This window comes from Balaenoptera acutorostrata, chromosome X (assembly GCF_949987535.1).
Source record: "Balaenoptera acutorostrata chromosome X, mBalAcu1.1, whole genome shotgun sequence".
NCBI lineage: Eukaryota > Metazoa > Chordata > Mammalia > Artiodactyla > Balaenopteridae > Balaenoptera > Balaenoptera acutorostrata.
Window position 1 is genome coordinate 100,598,726 of NC_080085.1, and position 18,592 is coordinate 100,617,317.

The window sequence follows — 18,592 nt, forward strand, 5'->3', positions numbered from 1 at the left end:
TTTATATATGAGCTCTCACACTGCCTAGTTGAGACCATTCTAGATAACTGATACAACCAGTTTTTGGAAAACTGGTTCATGCAACTTGAAATAGGAAGAAAACTCAATTCTTAGTATACCAAAATTAGGATGCTTGGACATTTTTACCTACAGGACATAATTAATAATGTAGAACTTCAGAAATGAAGTTATAAGAAGTATCCATCTATAAAACAAACCACTCTAGCTATTTTGAACAGAAAGATTTTTATTACAGGGAATTTTGTGCTTATGAAATCATTAGAAGGTATAAGTGAGCAAGATTTAGACTGGGAACCAAGAACAACTCCCAGAACAACACAGAATTGTCCCTCCGCAGGAGCTGATATCTACACCACAATCAGCAATCAGGAAAACTAAGACACCATTGTAAAAAGTGTTGCGAAAAAGTACCATGTCACCCGAGTTATGACCTGGAAATCAGAGAGCTACTAACAGAACTGCTGGATGCAGAACCACACAGCGCTCCCCAGATCTATACCAGCAAAATAGATGTTTTATATATGTGTCTCTCCTAACATTTAATGCAGTTATGAATGCGAGTGTTGGGTGAATGCCTCTGGTGGAAACCTGAAAGCTTAGCTACCAAAGGATTTTGGAAATGTAATTTTTAGCTTGCTAGCATCTGCCATTCAGAAGGATAGCCTAAGAGTTGAAATAGATATTGAATAAATCAGTGTACCACATCTGCTGTACCAAAGGGCCTGGAGGAAACCTTATCACAAGTACTAGTTTTAAAAAATAGATTATTTTTAAGAAGGGAGTCAATACCTATAAATCATTTTGGTATAAAAATGATATAATTAAAGTGTATTTCTGGTATATTTATACCTACCCTCAATTGATGTATTTGAGAACTTGATATTTCAAATAATATTGAGCACCTGTAACATTTAAGAAGTTGGGCAAGGGGAGTCAGACATGGTCCCTGTCCTTGAGAAATCCACATTCTAACTTGGAATAGAAGAGCTGGGGACAATTGACAATACAAAATAACATGTGTTAAATACTGATAAAGTGCTGACTGTACTAGAGAGGACTCAGGAAAGGTTTTAGGAAGGATGTGGCAGTTAAACTTGGCCTTACAGAATGAGTGAGGGCAAGCAAAAGCAAATACTTGTAATTTTACAGCAATTTTCAGTTTAAAAAATATGTTTACATATATTTTTTCATTTTACTTTCCCAGCAATTTATAACTAGAGAAATGTTTTCCATATTCCACAGTTTTTTTTAAAAAAAAATTGAGGTTGAGACCACATAGCTAGGAAGCAGCAGAGATAGAAAATGAACTCATGTATGTTTCACTCCAATTCTGCTGATCAACCATATCACATTGGCACTCTCAGAGGGATTTAGAAACATAGGAATTCCTATATAGAGAAAGCAGAATGAACAAAATAACACTGGAATAAAAGTTGTTATACCCTAGAAACTGCAAGCAATTGCATTTGGCTGGATTGCAAAGAATATAAAGAAAGTAGAGAGACTAGAGAGAAAAGATGGATTAGGACCAGACAGTAGGTATGTTTGAATATCAGACTAAAGCAATAGACATCTAATTAAATTTTTAGAAGGAAATGATTACTGCAGTGATTTATTAAAAAAAAATCATGCACTAATTTATAGGGTTGAAATGCAGTGTGAAAAAGACTGGAGACTGAAATGAGGGAAATAAGGATCTCATAATTGCCTAGGTGAGAGTAATGAGAGTATAAATTAGTTTGGTAGGACTATGAATCAAGACTTCTATCTCCAGCAATATGATTAATTACATATTTTGACATACAGCCCCGACAATCTCAAAAATGCAGAAATGATGGATCAAACCTAATAAATATCTTTCCAAATCAATACATAGCTGAGCTCATAGGAAAGCAAGGGAAATTCCCATGGATTAAAACTGAAGACAGCTGTAAAACAAAATGGTACACTGAAGCTAAGCCTACTAGAGCCCTAGAAATATTTGTCAATCTCCTTAAATAAGAGGCTTGTATTTCAATAATCTGCCACGTAGGCATAGGTGACATAGCCTTGGGCCAATACAAGGTAGAGAGTTGCAAAAGAACTTTCTCACCCTCGAAAAACTTGATATAACTAAATACTCAGTGAATGGGTAGAAAACAACTGGGAAAATACATATGGCTCTGAGTAGATAACAGCTTCCTGAGGGTAGTATCCTATCAATAGGCCTGACTATGTCTATATCTGGTCTTCTGGTTTTAAGGTGTAATAGCTATGTGATCCAAGAAAATATAAACTGAGAAATTAACTTAATCCTTGGTTGGCATCTTTCAGAACCTAGTACACATTAACGGAGAAATGGACCCTCAAACCAGGCTTTCCAGGATTTCCATGGGTAAAGTTATATTAAGCATAAATTCACAATCCAAAATCACATATATTATGACCAGGCAGGACATCTCATAGATAGTAGTAGCAGTAGAGGCAATAGTGGCATTATGATTTTTCACTCTGCCTAAACTGAGGAATGAGCTTCAGACTATCAAGGAAATATTGAAGTGCTTGTGAGCATTAAATATATTTAACTACATCACTAAGAATAAATGATGGGAATAAGGATGAATGAATATATGTAAATGATATGGGTTCTAATGATGATATACTGCAACTATCAAAAATCATGGTGAGAAGAAGGAAAAATCAATGGTAAGTAGAATAAGCTGGTTGATTGTCTTATATATATTTTTATTGGGAATATAGGGATATAGCTTTAATTTAGATGATTGGGGAAAGGAAAATAAAAAAAAAGATTTGTAGCTATTTTCAGTAATGCTTATAGTAACAAACTAACAGAAAGTACCTTAAAAAACAAGATTAAGGATAGTAAGAATATAATGGCAATTATCAGAACAAAAAATAAAATCTTCCTAAAGAGCAACATTAGTATGAGAAAGATCTCATAGAAAAAAACTTTAGCTACAGAGTTTGATAGAGAACAGAACTGACACTAAATATATTACACATAATATAGTCATGACTCACAGATTAAAAGAGAAATACTTTAGATTAACTGAAGAAGCAGAATACAAACCTATACTTTATACAAAGACACATCTAACATACAGAGATTCAAAAGGTTAAAAATAAAAGGATACTTATTTTCATACCAAACAAGCAAATAAAAAGAGAGCAAGAGTCAAGCTCTTAATATCTAACAAGGTAGAATTCAGATTAAAAAGCATTAACACAGACAAAGAAAGATTTTATAATGCTCAGTCTATAATTCATAATGATGTAATCAATATTGTATAGGTAAATATTATCTCTGGTACCCTGGATTATAAAGAATATATCTTTTTTAAAGTGTACATTAAAAATTTATGAAAACTGAATATTTGGTTGTTTTGAAAAATCTCAACTCCAAAAAAGGGAAATATTACAGACATAATTCTCTAACTCCAGTGTGATAAAATTAGAAATTGAACACATTTTTTACAAGATATTTCCACCTGAAATTTTTTTAAAAAGCATGCTAGTGAGCAACCCTTAGGTCAAAGTAGAAATATAAAACAAAAATTGGAGAATTTCTTATACATAACAATGGAATACAGCAAAAGCAGTTGTCAAAGGAAAATTATGCAATTAAATACCTCCATCAACAAAATTGAAAAATCAAAATAAATGAACCACTCAGTTAAAAGAAATCCATAATTAAAAATAAAGAAAAACAATTAAGGAAATAATGAAATCAGATATTAATGAGCTAGAAAATAGAAAACTATAGCAATCATAAATAAACAATAAAGCTGGTTCACTGCAAAAAAAAATTTTAATACTGCATTATTAAATAACCTAATGGAAAGGGGAAAGTTACCACAAATGCACATAATCAGAAATGAAAAGTGGAAAACAACCATCAATTGTTTTAAATGAGACTATTTTGCACAAATAAATGCAATTCAATTTTAAAATCTAAAAACATAAATAATTCCCTAGGAATTATAGTTTACAAAATTTGACTGCAGTCAAACTAAAAATACTAAAGAGACTATTTCCCATAGAAAAAAAGAGACAGTCATAAAGTATTCACTTGCAAAAAAAGCACTAGACCTATATAGCTTCCCAAGGGAATTCTACAAAACCTTTAAAGATCTGTTAACTCCAGTGTTTCTAAAACAATTACAAACCATATAAAAGAAAATCTCCATATTATTTTTGTATGGCAAGCATAACATTGACATCCAAATGAAATCTACAGTCTGGTATCACTTATAAATATTTAATGCAAAAAGTGTACATAAAACATTAGCAAACAGAATCCAGCAGCACATTAAGAATAACATATTATTTGGGATTATATAACTAATTGGGTTTTATTTGAGAATGCAATGGTGATTCAACAGAAAGAACAAATGAATACAACTATCATATTAATAAAACGAAAAAGAAAAAAAATCATCTTTATTAGATGCCTAAAAGGCATTCCATGAAATTCAGCAACCATTAATTTTTTAAAAAGCATTAAATCAAATAGGAATCTATGGATATTTTCATACAATCATCAGCCCTGAAACCAGCATATTTCTCAATTAGTAAATTTCACAGATTTCCCTACTAAAGTATGCTCACTGTCTCTACTACTACTTACATTGCATTATATGTATTAGTACACTTGGATAAGAGAAAGCAATTGAAAATATAAATCTAGAAGAGATAAAACAATGTGTTTGCAGGTATAATTATATAACTGAAAAACCAAAAGAATCAATGGAAAATTATAAATAATAAAAGAATTTAGTAAAGTAGCAGTAGCAATATATAAAATTAAGATACAGAACACAATAAACTTCATATATAAACCGAGAGTAAAAGATCTATTTACTAAAAACTATAAGACATTGATGAAAGAAGTTGATGAAGACACAAATAAATGGAAAGACGTCCTGTATTCATAGATCAGAAGAGTTAATTGTTAAATGTCCATACTACCCAAAGCCATCTATAGATTAAATGCAATCCCTATCAACATTCCAATAGCCTTTTTCATGGATAGAAAAAAAATTTGAAATTTGTATTGAACTAAAGAAGACTCAAAAAAACCACAGCAATCTTGAGAAAGAACAAAGCTGGAGGACTCCCACTTCTGGATTTCAAACTATAGTACAAATCTACAGTAATTAAAACAGTATGTAGGGACTTCCCTGGTGGCGCAGTGGTTGAGAATCCGCCTGCCAATGCAGGGGACACGGGTTCGAGCCCTGGTCCGGGAGGATCCCACGTGCCGCGGAGCAACTAATCCCGTGCACCACAACTACTGAGCCTGCGCTCTAGAGCCCGCGAGCCACAACTACTGAAGCCCGCACGCCTAGAGCCTGTGCTCCACAACAAAAGAAGCCACTTCAATGAGAAGCCAGCGCACTGCAACAAAGAGTAGCCCCCACTCTCCACAACTAGAGAAAGCCTGCACACAGCAACAAAGACCCAATGCAGCCAATAAATAAATTAATTAATTTAAAAAAACAGTATGTACTAGCATAAAAATAGACACAAGGACCATTAGAACAGAATTGAGGGCCCAGAAATAAACCCTCACACACATGGTCAATTAATATTTGACGTGAGCCAAGAATACTTAATGGTGAAAGATAGTCTCTTCAATAAATGGTGTTGGGAAAACTGGATATTAACATGCAAAAGAATGAAACTGGACCTTTATCTTACACCACTCACAAAAATTAACTCAAAATGGATTAGGGACATACACTTAAGACATGAAACTCCTGGAAGAAAACAAGGATAAAGCTCCTTGACATCAGTCTTGGCAATGATTTTTTTTTATATGACACCAAAAGTATAAGCAACAAGATCAAAAAAATCAGTAAGTGAAAGCTTCTGCACAGCAAAAGAAACAAACAAAATGAAAAGGTGGAAAATATTGCAAACCATATACCTGATAAGGGATTCATATCCAAAATTTATAAGGAACTCATAACTCAATAGCCAAAAATAAGTAATTCAATTAAAAAACTTAATTGGCAGCGAATTTGAATAGACATTTATCTAAAGAAGACAAATAAATGGCCAACAAGTACATGAAAAGGTGCTTAACATCACTAATCAGGGAAGTGTAAATCAAAACCATGATGAACTATCACTTCACACCTGTTAGAATGACTTCTATGAAAAAGACAACAAATAACAAGTGTTGGCAAGGATGTGGAGAAAAGGGAACCTTTGTGCACTGTCAGTGAGAATGTAAACTGGTACAGCCACTATGATATACAGTATGGAGTTTCCCCAAAAAATTAAAAATCGAGCTACCATATGATCTAGTGTTGGGCTGTACCTCGCAGGCCTGCAAACCTTGCAATTGCCCAGCCTCAAGATTAAAGAAAGAGCCTGGAGCAGGGCTGCTACTTTTAAACTGGAAAGAGACTCTGAGGCTTACAGGATATCATCAACATAATGTAAGGGAAAGACGTCTCTCATGGTAGTCAGCTGCCACAGGGCCCCACATGCTAGTGGATGGCCACCTCAGAGTTACCCCAGTAACTTTTCATTTCTCGTCCTTATTTCCCAACATCTCGGTGCTCATGGGAGTTTCCTCGGCCTCTTGGCTGACTCACCAATTGTTAGGCTGCACCCGGCAGGCCTGCAAGCCTTGTAATTGCCCAGCCTCAAGACCGAAGAAATAGCCCAGAGGCAGTGACAGAGACATCAACAGTTTATCGGACAGGGGAACTTACATGTTTGAAGCAAAAGGTCCTGGAGCAACACCCCATGATATAAGGCAGACGGCAGACGGCAGACGGCAGACGGCAGACGGCAGGCAGGCCACGGCAGCCATCTTCGCTACTGGGGAGCAGGGAGAAGGAGGCTACAATTTATAGGGGGAATTTACGTCAGATTGGCTCATCAGTTACCAGGGAAACCAGCAGCTGGGACCCATCCCGCACAGCCGCTCAGGTTAACAACCATCAGGAGGGCAGGTATTTCCCTTTAATAAACTAGCAGGTGGAGTCATTCTGGCCTAAGGATTAGAATAATCACTAGTTGAGGCAGGGGGCAAGCACGTTCATGTGAGTAGGGTGTGGGTGAAGCAGGCACTGGGTGAGCAGGGGATGAACAGCCATTTTGAGTGGCCGGACCGTACATCCAGCAATCCCACTTCTGGGTATATATTGAAGGAAAAGAAATCTCTATGTCAAAGAGCTATCAGAACCCTCACGTTCATAGCAGCACTATTTACAATAGCCAAGACATGGAAACAACCTAAATGTCCATGGACAGATTAATGGATAAAGAAGTTGTGGGGTGTGTGTGTGTGTGTGTGCGTTATTCAGCCATAAAAAAGAAGGAAATCCTGCCATTCAGGACAGCATGGATGGACTTTGAAGGCATTATGTTAAGTGAAATAAGTTGGACAGAGACAGACAAATATTTTATGATTTCACTTATATATGGAATCATTAAAAAAAAAAAAACTCGTAGAAAGAGATAAGATTTGTGGTTACCAGAGGGAGGGGGTGGGTGTATGGGAATTGGATGAAGGTGGTAAAAAGGTACAAACTTCCAGGTATAAGATAAATAAGTCCTGCGAAAGTAATGTACAACATGATGACTATACTTAACACCACTATATGGTATATTTGAAAGTTGCTAAGAGAGTATATCCTAAAAGTTATTGTCACAAGGAAAAAAATTGTAACTATATGAAGTGATGGATATTAACTAAACTTATTGTGGTAATCATTTCACAATATATGTACGTCAAGCCATTATGCTGTACACCTTATTTTTTTCGTATTGAAGTATTGGGATTTTCTTTTTTTTTAAACTTTTCATTTTATATTGGAGTATAGTTGATTAACAATGTGTTCGTTTCAGGTGTACAGCAAAGTGATTCAGTTATACATATACATGTATCAGTTCCTTTTCAAATTCTTTTCCCATTTAGGTTGTTACATAATATTGAGCAGAGTTCCCTGTGCTATACAGTAGGTCCTTGTTGGTTATCCATTTAAAATATAGCAGTGTACATCTTATATTTATACAGTGCTCTATCTCAATTATATCTCAATAAAACTGGGAGAAAAAAAACCTAAAGAAACCTAAATGTCCTTCAATAGGAGAAGAGATAAATTGTGACTGTATTCATGCAATGGAATACTATGTGCAATATAAATGAATATTACTCAACTAAAGTCATCAATACAGATGAATAGCAAATAAAAAGTAAATTGCATAATGATGTATATAATATAATTCCATTTAAATAAAATTTTAAAACATTTAGGTCAATATTATAATATTATTTTGAAGTACATATATATATATATGGTAAAAATATAAAAATGAATATTAAAGATAAATACAAAATTCAGGATAAGTGGTTTCCTGGAAGAAGGAGGAACAATAACTGGGGGGAAAAGGAAATGTGACCAGAGAACATGAGTTTTGTAATGTATTAGGTATTAAAGCACTTAGTTGGAACTCAGACACTCACTACATTATTCTTTGTATCTTTTTGTATGTAGGAAATATTACAGAATATACTGGTTTAAGGAAGTGTAAATTGTGAGACATAACAAAAAGGGATAGGATTCAGGGTAAGCTGTTGAATTTAGACAGGTCATTGGTGATCTTTCAGGGTGAAATTTCCACAGAACAATAAGGCCAGAGGCCAGATGCCAGATTGTGAAGAGTGAAGGAATGACTTTAAGGTAAGAAAGTAAAGGCATTGAATACATTTTAGTTTTTCTAGAAGTTTTCTCTAGAGTTAGCAAAAGCAAGGCAGGGATTTTTTTTTTTTTAATTTATTTTATTTATTTATTTATTTTTTGGCTGTGTTGGGTCTTCGTTTCTGTGTGAGGGCTTTCTCTATTTGCGGCAAGTGGGGGCCACTCCTCATCGCGGTGCGCAGGCCTCTCACTATCGCGGCCTCTCTTGTTGCGGAGCACAGGCTCCACATGCGCAGGCTCATTAGTTGTGGCTCACGGGCCTAGTTGCTCCGTGGCATGTGGGATCTTCCCAGACCAGGGCTCGAACCCGTGTCCCCTGCATTGGCAGGCAGATTCTCAACCACTGCGCCACCAGGAAAGCCCAAGGCAGGGATTTTTAAAACAGGATTGTATGTCTTAGGCTGAGGAGAAAAAAATTTTAACTTTTGCATACAAAAGTTCAAATCCTAGCAGTGATATTTGCTGAGACCAGATGGTGAATCAATTCCATATGGAGGCAGATTTGCCTTGCCAAGGAGCAGAGATTCTTCTCTGAAACTCTACTAATAGTAAAGAGGAGGGAAGGTAAATATCCAGAGATTGTGGTTGTCAAACATATCATATAAAAAATCTCTGGAGAATGAAGGGATCAATCTTCCAAGCAGTAAATTAGTAACATTGATCATACCATTGAAAATATGACTATTGTATACATACAAATATATACAAACAGGTTATATCATGGGTTTACTCGTTTCTCTAAATGATAAAGATACTCATGTAACACAAACAACCTATAACGGGAATGTAAATCTTTTCCCTCTAACACAGCATAAAAAGTATTTCTTTGTCAGATAACTTGATTTGGACAAAAATATACATTAGTGTTTAAGTAAATCGTGATACTTTTTATCACTGTGCAACATCGTTGAATTAGCTACCTGCATTCTATTAAGTTTAGGGTGTCTGGAAGCCTCTGTAGTCTTTTTGAGATTCTTGCCACTAGATGGTGATTCTGAGGCGCAAGGATTTTAATAAGATCTCTGATAACCACTTTGCATCAATGGATTTTTCGTGAGATTGTAGATTGTTTATCTGTATTACAATAAATATTACTATGACTTAAGTAACTAATTATTAAGTGACAAAGTCTAGGACATGACTGAAAATAAAAATAACAAAAGGAGCAAAGAGTTAAAAAGAATAATCTGTTCAGTATTGATATACTTTCTACCTCACTAAACATGCTTTCAGAGTTACTGTTTCTGAAAAAGTTGTGTTTACTTGAAACTTAAAATGATGACTCATTTTGAAGTCACACTGAAACTTTAATGGCTCTCAATTTGAGCAAATGCTCAAGTGTTGCAGCCTCTATCTACGGGCTGCCAGCCAATGTTAAGCCACGCAAGTTGGGTAGGGAATATGAGCTGATCAGGCACGTATCTAAACATTTCTTTTCTGAAGTTGGCTTCCTTTTTGATGTGTTTGGTCTCATTTAGTAAATAGTTGAAACTCCACTTCTAAAATTAACCTTACATTAACTTTCAGGAAAACATTATTTTTTGGTTTTCTGCTTTCTGAGAAAAAACTGTTTCATTGGCTGCTAGGAAATTGTTTCAACTGTTATAGATGTGGAGCAAGCCTCTTTTACCCTGTCTTATTGCTTCGCTTTCTTACCAGAAAGGGCATCGCCAGACAATATTTGACTGGGGACACTATTACTTCAGCCACTAAGTCACTGGTTGATATGTACTTCTGCATATAACTCATTTACAGAATAATAGCCAACATATTTTAAACAAATAGATACTAATACCCTTCCGTTTATCATCAAGAAGGTGTTTCTGTCTTCTGAAAAGTAAACAATATGAAATAATTACTGGTTATGCAAATCTCCCCAAGCAAAACAGAAAATAATTCTTCTGGCTTTTCCCTATTACCCTGTCAAGCTATGTCCTTTCTCACTCAGCTAAACTTGACAGATAATGAAAAGAGTTAAAAGTAACTGAAATATCAAGACTGGTGACTGAAAAGATGGTGGGACCAATTATCTGAAATAGTGCAGCAGGTTTAGAAGAGAATTTGATGTGATGTTGATGGCAGGCAGATCCTGGAAAAGGTTGTTGAAAGAGGATAAAGAACTCTCCATAGGAAAATGTTGTCCCATAGAATAAGTTCTCATACAAGGTATTCAATATTAACAGAAAATACTGAATATCCAATACTCATATGAATATTCAATATTCACAGAGGACACACAAAAATTAAGTGACCTTTCTATTACTTTTTCAGTATCATAATTAATGCTTCTTACAGAGCTTTCTGCTCCCAAACCCCAGAGTAGGCAAGTAGTCCATTAAAAGTACCATTGAAATGCTTTCAAAATTTTATGATTTTGGTGGGGAAATGTTGAGCTTTTGAATTAAATCAAATTGTGACTGCATATAAAGTAAGTTACTTTACTTTTTAAAAATCTTGCCATTTATTTTCATTCTCCATAATAGTATGGTTCATTCATTTTTATTTCCTAAGATAACTAAGGACGGTATTATCTTTATACAATTTACATATACACTCAGTGAGTGTTTTCCACTTACTAAATGCAACACATAGAGTTTGGAGTATTTATTAAAATACTGTCACAAAGTTCCAGACTACTGTTCCCCAAAATAAAAAGTTAACTTCTATGATTTAAAATTTCTTTCTATGGAGTTATTCCTCTTGAAGCTTTATCAGAATACTGACTGTGAAAGAGAAAGCTGTACTGATGTTGATTTCTATAATTAAGAATATAATTTCTATCTTTTAAAAGAAATATAAATTTTCTCAAAAAAGTGCAAGTACAGTGAGTTTTGCCCTCACTTAATTGGGTTGAATTTTAAATGTAAGCCCAGTATAGATTACTAATTTTCCCAGAGTCACTATCTATAACTGTGGTAGCTGGCACCAATATTACATTTACACTCTACTGAGTATAACTCCAAGAGGTGAGACAAAGCCTGTGTGTCCATATGCTTTTTATTACAAATTTAGTGATGATGGTGTTGTGTATAATAATGATGGTAAAAATAACTCATTCATTAAGCACATTGTTAATGTACCAGGCACTGTGCAAACTGCTTTACATCTGGTATCTCATGTATTTGGCTGCTGTATCTTGCATCACAAAAGTAGCTCTGCCAGAATTTTGTCTGAATTTGTCAGAATTTTTGGTAGGACATACGATGTATTTTGCTTTCCCACATTATTCACTTCAGCACTATTAATATAAGGTGGGTCTGTCTTACAGTCTATGTAAGTAGGCTTTTTCATAAAAAGAATTAACCACAAACCAGCCTTTTCACATCATCCAGACTTTATCCTTTTCAAAAAAGCTTTATAATGTAATTTACATACCATAAAATCCATTCATTTAAAATGTGCAATTCAATGTTGTTTTAGTTTATTTACAGTGTTATGCAACCATCACTACAACCTAACTTTAGAACATTTGCCACACCCCAAAAAGAAACTCCATCTGTACTCATCAGCAGTCACACCACATCTCCCTCAACAAGCTCTCAGCTCTAGGTAACCACTAACCTACTTTCTCTATATATAGATTTGCCTCTTCTGGACAGTTCATATAATAATATGTTATATTCTGTGATTGATTTCTTTCACTTAGCATGGTGTTTTCAAGGTCCATACATGTTGGAGCATGTATCAGTACTTCATTATTTTTCATTGTCAAATAATATTCCATTGTATAGATTATATCACATTTTTGTCTGATATAAGTCAACACTGTTCTTTTGTGTTTGGTTTTCCAAATTAGTCTGTGTGACTTTTTGAGCTTCAAATGAAAGAGAAATAATCTTTCAAAACACTTAAAATTGAAAAATGCAGGTCAAATTCAGGAGAGGTGATGTTAATATTTATGGTTCTTTTCAAGGTGTGACAAAAATACAATTGGAATATTATGTTAGATTAGAAATTTAAAACATTTAGTTAACGTACCCATCTTCTAATTTCCTTTTCTTTTTTATATGGCCTGGGATATGTAAATATATATATGATATGTATGATTTACATATATATGATATATATATATGATTTAAAAAGAGAAAACTATAATCTCACTATATAAATATATGAATCCATCAGAATGTTTCACACGAACGTGACTCTTATTTTGATATTTGGAAATTAAGTTTTGATTTTCTAAATGCTATTACACTTGGTCTTAAGGAAAGGTTTTCCTAGGTGATGGTATCACATGAGGCATCTTCTAATCTTTACTGAGTGAATAACATTTTAATTTCAAATGAAATTATATATAAATGATGTAAATATATAACAGGTACAAAACTTGCAGCATAAATTGAAACATAAGTGCTGTTATTTTCTGCTTGGACTGTAAGGTCCAAAAAGAGATAATGAGAACATGCAGAGGTAAGTTTAAAAGAAAAATATCTTGTGTTTTTTTTAGTTGTTGTCGTAGTAATCAACAACTGTGTTCTTTATACTAAACTGTAGATCTGACTGGAAAATGGTATATTAAAAAAGTAAATAAGAATTTAAAATAATAATAATAATAATAAAGAAAAATGTCAAATAGAATTATTTGAAATTATGTCAATTTTAAGCCTAATGTTATACACAAAGAAATATATGGACAATTCATTATGAAAAAAAAAAGAATAAATCAACGCTATATTAGTGCTTAGGGAAAACACAACACATGAATGATCTGTTTCTCCTATGATGTTTATTTTCTTTTATTGTATGTTTAAAAAAAGGTTGTTGTACTCAATTTAAGAACTTCTATTAGGTCCTTAGGAAACTTATTCTTCCTATGAAAGAGGTTCAGTTTTCCCATTTGTATTAAATAGCTTATATCATTCATATCCTTTTGGCTATATATTGTTCTTTTAAGGACTGGATGCCTAACACTTCTTAGAAAATAACATTAGATCTTACCCACATAAAGAGTTTGGTTTTTACCCTGTTTTATATCTCAATATAGCACCAAAGTATATGTCTCAATATTTTTTCTTTGTACTAATCCCCAAAATAGTTATTTCCAATATATTTTTTATACTCTTAAAATTCTGCAAAGTACTTATCCTCATGGTTATACAGTTTTAAGTTAAACAGACATAATATTCTAGGACAGTGTTTCTCAAACTTGGCTGCACATTGTCAACATCTGGAAAGCTTTACAAATTCAGGTGCCTCATCCACACTCTCAAGAGTTTTGTATAATCAATGTAGTGTGTGGTTTGGCATCCGTATCTTTCATAGCACCTCAGGGAATTCTAATGTACAACCAAGGCTCAAAACCACTGCTCTAAGAATTTACATAAAACAGAGGCAATTATCTGCAGCAACTAACAAGATATGATATAAGATACGATATAACGATATTGTCCTACTAGCTCTTATATTTGGGGTATCCACTGAAAACAGGAATTGAAGTTGGGAGGGTGAATTTTATCCACGTGGAATCAGTTGATTTGCTAGAATACCCAGAATTTCATCAAATAATACAGTAGAAGTGAAGGTTTTTGTTGTTACTGTTGTTGTTGTTTAATTAGCTAAAGTTAAAATACTTCCTAAAAGTCGGAAAATTCTGCCTCATCATTCAGCGGTATGAAGCTTTTTATAAGCACTTTCTTGGTTTGGATTTATAGGGCAAAACTTTAGAGGCTTATTACTTCCTATGAGCCATCTGGAGATGTGCCACCAGACGGCATGGCTTAAATAGAAAATTTCATATAAATTTTAGGAACTAAATCAAAGAGATTATATCATGTTTTCCCGGAGACTCATATTTTCTCTATTGAACTAGAGCTATACTAAGTCAAGACTAAAAATAAATTAAACCCTAATAACTATATGTTAGAGAGTAGCACACAGTTTTAAGATTTACTTATTCATTTATTTTTAAAATGTTTTCTCAAAGTATTTAATATGTTTCCTCACATATAAAAGGCTTATAATAAAAAACAACAGTTCCTTACTCCCTAGAAGGAACCATTTTAATTGTTCTTCTGTTGGTTACTTATGTTTCTTAATTTGTCCAAACGATGAAGATTTAGAGTAATTTTTTAAAAAAGCAAACATATATGTCGAAGTTAGTAACTTTAATGGCTGGCAACTGCTGCTTAAATGTAACACTGGCTCTATTTATAAACAAGAGAAGAAATCACCCTGATTTTATATTGACTTTTCCAGGAATAACTCTATTCCTGGACAACTGATTGCATCTCACTGAGGTCTTGAAAGCATTACAACATTTCTTCTGTTATTGACACAAGTCTTTTGACTACCATAGGCTTTCTTTATCTGCTAACTGGTGCTTGACTCTTACCTTATAAATTAGGTAACTATCTTCTGTTTATTTGGCTAATGTAGAAATTGACTTTTTGCTCCATATAACTTACCAAAATGTAGTGATGAGAGAGGTGTGGGCTTGCTGTGCATATGATGACCATTTTCTTCCCAATTAGGAAAAATTTTACCCACCAAAGGGATTGGGTTTATCCTTTTCCAACAAGATATTGCTACTAGATGTTTACTATTTAATTATTATTTAATTCACATAGAAAAAGCAGTTTATCCACCAACATATTTAGCAAGATTTAAATTTAAACTCATTTCCAAATTTCTCTTTAGCATATTTTCTAAAAAAGTTTTCAAATTATGACTCTTGTGGCATTATTTTTTGTTGTATCATGGCCAGAGTAGAACCTCCTCTCTCCCTCTCTCTCTCTCTCCATATATATATATATATATATATATATATATATATATACATATATATATATACACACACACACATACATACATACACACACATATACACACACACATATATGTATATATACATATTTACATGCATAATTCAGTAAAAATCAAAACATTTTGAAATTCATTATACTAGAACATAGAATATTTAAAAACAGATTTAAACAAGGAATCATAGTTTTTCTATTGAATTATAAAATAGTTTTTTACAATAGTCAATCAAGGAAAAAAATCTGCATGAGAAGAAGAAAAAACATAATCTAGTATGGCAATTTCCCAAGCAGAGGTAGAAGCACTAAACTTTAGTCCTTGGTAAAGTATGGAAGATAGTGATGGTACCAGAGCAAATAGGATAGGAAAACTTTAACCCATGAATACCATCTACCATAAAACTAGGTTTAAAACTATTCAACAAAAACCAAAAAATGAGTGGTTAAGGACAGAATACCTACAGGTACAAGACCTACATAGTATCAATACAGTAAAAAAGTGGAGATAAGCAATAGAGCATATGACAGACACAAGAAGAGGAGAACTCCCAATCACTAACAGGTTCTCATCATCACTGGAAAGAGTGATAGGCAAATTTGTGAACAGGCACTGAAACTGGGAAGGATTTCTGTACACTGCAATTCCCATATAAAGCAAAGGGTCCTTGGTGAGATCTGAAGTTGCTGTAATAGTCTACACCTTATGAACTCTAGAAAACAACCAGCTAAAGCTACCCTCAAGGACAAAACTTAACATTGAGAATAATTTGCTGAGCGTAGAATCCAAAGTGACAAGGACAGAGACAATAAGGATAAGGAAAAAAAGCTTCAGAGAAAGTAAGTGGAGATGGCCTTTCCATCTGAAATTATTCTATGATTTAAAAACTTAAAAAAAGACCTAAAGATGATTATTGCTAGAAAACAAGGAAACTTAGCCAAGTGAAACAAAGACTTGAACTATTTGAAGGATTCTGAGAATTCAACCCAAAACATTTGTGTTAGAGCATGGATTTATTTTTGGCTCGATCTTTCCTAGTTGATATCACTAGATAATTACCCCTCTGTGTCATAGGATAATGGACTCATTGGATATAGAATAAAGGCTAAGATAATCCAGCATCTATATAACAGTTTTTCTTTAAAAAAAAAAACTAAAATAATGGGACATCACAGATATTATAAATTATAATCCAACAAAACTTTCCTTTAAAAATAGACAGTTGGAGCGATGTTTTGAGAGGGAGCACCATGAGGCAATTGGGACTCCACCTGGGGGTGAAGACACTGGCAGCAGCCACTTGAGGGAGCTCATTCTACCACGATGGCACCAGCACTTGCAAGTGCCATTTTGAAATCCTCCCTCTATCCTATTAGTTCTGAGAAACTGCCACACCCACCAATGGGCCAGCAGCAGCCCTGTGCCCAAAGCTGCACAGAGAGCCAAGCAGGGACCCTGACTCACCCACCAGTGGGCCTGTAGCCACTGCACAAAGCAGGGTCTCACAGCCAACAGGGTCAGGGGACAGCCTTACCTACCAACATACCCAAAGTAGTCAGCCCTGCCACAACAGGAAGCTGTATGCAGCCCATGTAGGGGGCATCCCTAGAGATATAGCTCTGGTGACCAGAGGGGAGTGTGCTGCTGGGCCCCACAGAACATCTCCTACCTAAGGTCACTTCTCCAAGATCAAGAAATGTAAAACATCTACATAATACATAGAAATAAAAACAGAGGCTTAGGCAAAATGAGGTGGCAGAGGATTACAGTAGGCCCCCTACATACAAATGAGTTCCGTCCCGAGAGAGCGTGTTCATAAGTCCAATTTGTTCATAAGTCCAACAAAGTTAGCCTAGGGACCCAACTAACACAATTGGCTATGTAGTACTGTACTGTAGTAGGTTTATAATACTTTTCACACAAATAATATATAAAAAGCAAACAAACACAAAAAATTAAAAAAAAAACATTTTTAATCTTACAGTACAGTACCTTGAAAGGTATAGTAGTACAGTACAACAGCTGGCATACAGGGGCTGGCATCAAGGGAATAGGCAAGAAGAGCTACTGACTGGAGGAGGGAGAGGATGTGGGAGACCATAGAGCTGAAGGATCATCAGCAAAGGGAGATGGTGGGCAAGCTGCAATTTCACTCATGCCTGATGTTGATGGAATGCACGTTTGCATCTTTGAAAGTTCGCAACTTCAAGGTTCATATGTAGGGGACTTACTGTATTTTCCAAATGAAGGAACAACATAAAAACACAGAAAAACAAATTGAAGTAAAGATAAGCAATCTACTTGATAAGTGTTCAAGATAATGATCATGAAGATGCTCACCAAACTTAGAAGAAAAATGGATGAGCACAAGGAGAATTTCAACAAAGACAAAATATAAAGAACCAAACAGAACTGAAGAATACAATAACTGAAGCAAAAATAAACTAGAAGCAATCAATAGTAGATTAGATAATACAGAGAAACAGATCAGTGATCTAGAAGGCAGAGAAATGGAAATCACTCAAGCTGAATAGAAAAAAGAACTTTAAAAAAATGAGGATAGTTTAAGAAAATTCTGGGACAACATTGAGTGTACTACCATTTGCATCATAGGGGGCCCAGAAAGAGAAGAGACAGAGAAAGGGGCAGAGAACTTATCTGAAGAAATAATAGCTGAAAACTTTCCTAACCTGGAAAAAGAAACAGACATCCAGGTTGAGGAAGCACAGAGAGTCCCAAACAAGATGAACCCAAAGAGGTCCACACCAAGACACATTATAATTAAAATGGCAAAAACTAAAGATAAAGAGAGAATCTTAAAAACAGTAAGAGAAAAGCAACTAGTTACATGCAAAAAAACTCCCATGACATTATAAGCTGACTTTTCAGCAGACACTTGCAGGCCAGAAGGGAGTGGCACGACATATTCAAAGTCATGAAAGGAAAAAACCTACAACAAAGAGTATGCTACCTGGCAAGGTTATCGTTCAGATTTGAAGGAGAAATAAATAATTTTACAGACAAGCAATAGCTAAATGAGTTCTTCACCACTAAACTGTCTTTACAAGAACTGTTAAAGAGACTTCTCTAAG